The sequence below is a fragment of the Salarias fasciatus genome, chromosome 6 (assembly GCF_902148845.1).
Source record: "Salarias fasciatus chromosome 6, fSalaFa1.1, whole genome shotgun sequence".
In the NCBI taxonomy this organism is placed as follows: Eukaryota; Metazoa; Chordata; class Actinopteri; order Blenniiformes; family Blenniidae; genus Salarias; species Salarias fasciatus.
The window spans coordinates 4,048,296-4,053,838 of record NC_043750.1 but is presented as its reverse complement, the minus strand read 5'-3'; positions in this window follow the sequence as shown (position 1 = coordinate 4,053,838).

The following is a 5,543-nucleotide window of genomic DNA, read 5'->3' as shown; positions in this document are numbered from 1 at the left end:
GTCGATCTGCGGCAAAAACGATGATTGAAGAGGTTCGAGGAGCTCTGCGAGAGGCGCATCGCTCAGTTGCGACGCTGGTCAACTGAGCTTCAGAGGGGGAGGGAGGAGAGAGGAGAAGAGCGGGGGGGGGGGGGGGTAGAGGGAGGAGAGAAGAGCCGGGGGCGGGAGAGAGAGAGGGAGAGAGAGAGAGAGAGAGCGAGAGAGAACAGGGGCGCATCCACACATTCAGAGGGACACAGGGCAAAAAAAAAGGAACTTAGACCACTTTTCAAATGAAAAAAAACAGTTGTTGTTTAGAGTTTAGAAAAGTTTCACTTTTATGCAGCAACGTTGGGAAAATGATGCTCATTTCCACGGAAATGGCAGAAAAGCTGAAAGTGATGTGGTTGGCACACCGTGGGCGGTGTTGGTTATTTCTATAATAAAAATAGTTCAGAGCTGGCTGGCCCTTCAGGCAATTTAACCCGAAGAAGAAAGAATTGGGATGAAATTATCCTTCAATATTAGAATGTAAATTATGTGATATGCTTTGGTAACACCATGTGATTTGATTCTTTTTGTTAGTGTATAAGTAATGGAAGGTGCAACATAAAATCTATCTCTGAATACAATATACACACGAACAACGGCGAGTACGTGGATATATATTCCGAATGAACAAACTTAGATTGCACTTACAGGTGAGTCTCAGATAAAACTACCAAGTCGCAGGAGAATATCAACAGCAAATTACGTCCCTTTTTAATTCACCATTGTTATTGTAGATTTACTTGTGCATGTGCAAAAAAGAGCAGTTTACTACAGACACTGTGTGCATTTGTAGAAGTTGCATTACAGAAAAGTTGCTTTTTCAAGTGGATCCAAACACCAACGTCATGGAAACTGATCAAATATTTCCATTTTTATGTGTGAATTAAAGTCTAAATATGGGTTGGATTCAAAAGTTCTAAAAAATGAAGCTTTCTACTGATCTTCCATTGCCTCTTCAACTTTATGTATGTTCTTCATACTTTTTTTAACGACATTGAATTTTATCGGATAGAACTTGATCCCCTTTAGGAAGCTGCTTCTTTGCATTCAACCAACAGTTAACCTTAAAGCCCGGTGTACTCGTCTTCATCGATGCCACAAAAACGGCTGTCTGTTCTGCATCGAGGTTGTTCGAGCCGCGCAGTAATCGTTCGCCATAGCTCCAGGGGGCATCAGGTTTCTGAAGGACCTGTCAGTAAATCACAGACTTGCAGTCTATTTCTCTATGGCATGTTTTTACAAACTCCTGCATGTCAGCACATCAGATACATACACTTTCTGGCTGTCGGCCGCCACTTCAATGACCTCAAAGGCACCACTAGGATAGTCGGATAGTAATCATGCACGCATGCAAAAAACTCACTTTTCTCTGAGTTTGCATGTTCTCCCTGTAGCTGTGAAGGTTTTCTTCAGGTAATCCAGTTTCCTCCCTCAGTGTGAAAATGTGAATTCTAAGTTAATTAGTGGCTCTAAGCCATGAGACTATCTGTGACTGACTCGTTGTTCGGCCTCTGACGGGCAGGTGGAGGATTCCAGTGATTTGTCGGCTCGGATCAGTTCAGGCGTGCTACGATCCTTAAAGCTCATTTATGCTCTACGTGGGATTCGCACAAAGCCTCCTGTTTGATCTCTGCATTTAGTTCATCGGCGTTTCTCTCCGTCTCCTGGACGTTCATGAACGCAGACGAACAGAAAAGTACCGCCTGTCACCGTGGGAGCAGTGCTGGGATGAAACGCAGTGAGAAGTGGTGTAAATGTTCAAAGGGCGACTGTTCTGACGAGTCTTGAGGGCCAACGCTGACTGCAATGCTGTCTCACCTGGAAGTGACGCCCGTTAGCACGCACTGTTGAACTCCCCAAATCGTCCCAGTCGTTCTTGTGACACTGCTGAGTGCATTTTTTGAGCTGGTGCTAAGGTCAGGTTACCAAACATGCTGAGAAGAGAGACGCTGTCAACATTTCGGTGATATAATCAGTCCATTTTAATGGAATCAGTCACAATATGGACGATACTGGCGGCAGTGCTGCACTTTGTCTTTGGGGAGGGGGGCAGGTGTTCCCAAGATCCAGCATGAAGCTTCACACTGCCCTAATTTTTTCCCACAGGAGCGTAAATTTGCACTTTTTCATGCATTACTACTCATTCTCTATTCTGTTATCATTTATTTTAAATAGACCAAGATTTGTTGGTGTTTCTGCAGCGTGTTTGTAGTCTGATATACTTGATATTGATACATAAAAACATGTTTTGATGATTTGATAATGAATGATGAATAATGAATTAGAATTCTGTATGAATGTGTTGAGCTTCTGTTCTCTCGTGCATAAAATTCTGTAATCCAATTTTTCTGCGTTGAAATTATTCTGTGACAAATAAATAAAGCAAATACAATGTTTTAGTGATATCTTCATATTTGATCATCTATGAAAAACCCTCTCAAGTTGACAAACTTGACACAGAGCAACTTGCTCCCTCAACCATAAAAGAAAGGATCTGAGGCCCCTAACCCTGCCTCTGCTGGTGCACACGCACCTCAATGTCGCCCCCTGGTGGCCGCTTCTTAAAGCCCAGTCAGTCATGATAACTGAAAATATGACAGAAAATGTCAGAACGCTGAGTGTAAATCGCTGTGATTTCCTTCACTGGGATCCTGTTTGAATCTCACATACCTGAATTATCTCATCTTACTGAATCTTCTAAGACAGTGGATGTATCTCAGGAAGCTTCCTCACAGATGTGAGCCACATGTGTCTGTGGTCACACTCAGTGGTTTTCCTGCATAATGATGATGATTGTGCACCGAGTTTAACTGACAGGTGAAACACGTCCCACAAATGGTACGGCCTACATCTGTGCCACATCTGCCCTAAAACACCCGGCCCCAGAGGGCCAGATGTGAGGGACAGGTGGCCTTCCTCATGATGAGATTGCATCGATATTTATTTTCGATTCACTTCATTTGGATTTTAATTGTTTTGATATTTGGGTCTCTAAAAGGGCCCAGCTATTGTTTCATCTAAATCCAGGTGGCATTTGCTTTCTCTGTCTTTACTGTTTGTTAACCAATAACCACATGTTGGCATGAGCTTTTTAGAAATGTATAATCTCAAAGAATCAATAGTTTTGCTTTTATTGACAAACATGAGGGTGTGGGTTGTATAATGGTATTTAAAATGTGGAAATCTGTTGATAAACAGACCTCATTTCTTTAAATCAAATCAAAAAAGGCTGTTTAGAAAACCCTTATATTCTTCTGGGTTTTCTGAATCATTCTTGAAGTAATGTAACAAGAAAAATCCGTTTATTTAGTTTTATCCAGCATATTTATGATCTCAGTACCTTCAGATCCCATTAATACCTCTGTGTGCAAAACTGTCTTGAATCCGACTTCTTTTAAATGTCACTCTCACCACTACAAATCCCTTTTTTGTTGTGTAGTTTTTTCAGCGCCATGCTATTTTTATGTGTGTTTCTAATTTTGGATCGATAGCTGATGTTTTTCAAAGGGCCTTCTGTGTTTCATCTAACTCTTGTGTCATTAAGGTGCCAGAGGAGGTGAGACGATGTTTAAAATGTGGAAGAAACCCTATGTCTGTCTGCACACACCTCCAGTACAAAGGGAGCAGCCATCGTTAAAAACCGGAGCTCTGTTTTCTCTTAATCGTATCTTTTATTTGTAGATGTGATGAATTTGCCTCAGCTCTCATGCAGTTCCACCTCAATGCCATCCAAAGCTTTTCAGATTCAGTATAATGAAGAGCCGTTAACTGCAGTCCAGGATCACCGTCTGGCTTCTCTTCATCCCCAGAGCCATCAGCCAGGAAATAACAAGTTATTTGTTAGTTTCAGACATGATTCCCATTGACATGACCTCACCTCCCTAAACCCTTCTAACCAAGGAAGCAGAAGAAGCTCATAAGTCGCTTCTTGCTCCAAGAGCACCCCAGAGGTGGAGGCTTTTACTGAACTTCTCCACTCAGTCCATAATAATATGAAATTGACAACAATCATCTGCCTTTCTTGGACTGTAAAGTACACAAAGCTAAAAACAGGAGACAAATTCAGGTGTTCAGAGAAACATAAACATCAAATACTACAATTCACTGCAGTACTAGTCTTCCTCCCCGGTGAAGACATCTTGGATGTAGACCCGAGTCTGAACCTGGTGGTCCTGTGGCTGTCCGGGGGCCTCAAGGAGGGAACAGGAGTTTAATCTATCTGACCTGACAGATCTGAAGAACACCTGATCCACATGGCAGGTTTTCAGGTAGTGTGGGTTAAATGAGGACGAATGCAGAGTGAACCAATTTTTACCTCCAGGCTGGATTGTACTGTAGTTATTCCTGCCTTCATCAATCGCTGCAAACAAGATCACTGTGTTCAAATCACATTTGCCATCTTCAGTAAGCATCAACTCTAGAACTGTAGGGTACCGTCTTTGCACCACAGTGCCACCTGCTGTACAATCATGAGCTTTATATTTAAAGACAAATGCCAAAAAGTGTGTTTAGGTCAGGATATATAAGTCTAACCAGCAGAGTTATAAAGTTACTATCAAAACAATTGTCTTGCTACAAATAAATGGAATACCTACTGCTACAGATGTGATTTATTTAGCATCTTTCAACAATTTATGTACATAAATAAAGCAAAGTATGCATTGAAAGACTGGTTTTCCAAATTTACAAAGTATCACCACTGGACTGTCACATTTATGTCCATATTTGGTCTTTCTGTGGCAAACAGGCTGGCTCTTTTTATGATGAAATACACAATATGCTTCAGCCTTATCAATGACTTATTTCCACTATACATTTTTGTGATTTTTGAATATTTCATGCCATGACTTATTTGAATTTCCTATTTTGGAAGCCTGTTATTGTCAATGTTCAAAATGATTCATATGATGCCACTTTTTGAGAATTCACACTGAATTTGGTTTGTCTTGTATGTCTAATGTTTATCATACATTATACCAATTACTAATGAATGATTACTCATCTCATTCACTCATTTTAGATGATTGATGGATAATGTGTGTAATTATGGGTGTCTTTGGGTTAAAGGTGCTGTAGGCAGGATTTTGCTAGTCAATGCTAATTTTTCTGTGTTTTCTTTGGATTAAATGTTAGAGTATCCATTGATAATCCTTTAGGAGTGTAGCATAGTTGCACTACCACGAGGGCGCAGCGTTTCCATCTGTCTCTGTTCTGAGCTGAAAAGGAATCTTGACAGCTCCAGGTATCTTTGACCAATCAGAAGACCCTGAGGCTCTAACCGTGATTGGTTGAGGGGCGTTCGTCGCACGTTCTTGTGGGAGGGGCTTAACTTGCATAAGGGCGTGATGTCAGAGAAAACAGGACAGGATTGGCTGTGCTGGGTTTCAAATGGCCTAAGCAAGATGGCGGAGATGCTGAATCCTGCCTACAGCACCTTTAAATGATCAAATCCAATCAGGATCATAATATATTACTCATAATATACTCAATATTTTTCTCTATGTGTGAGCAAA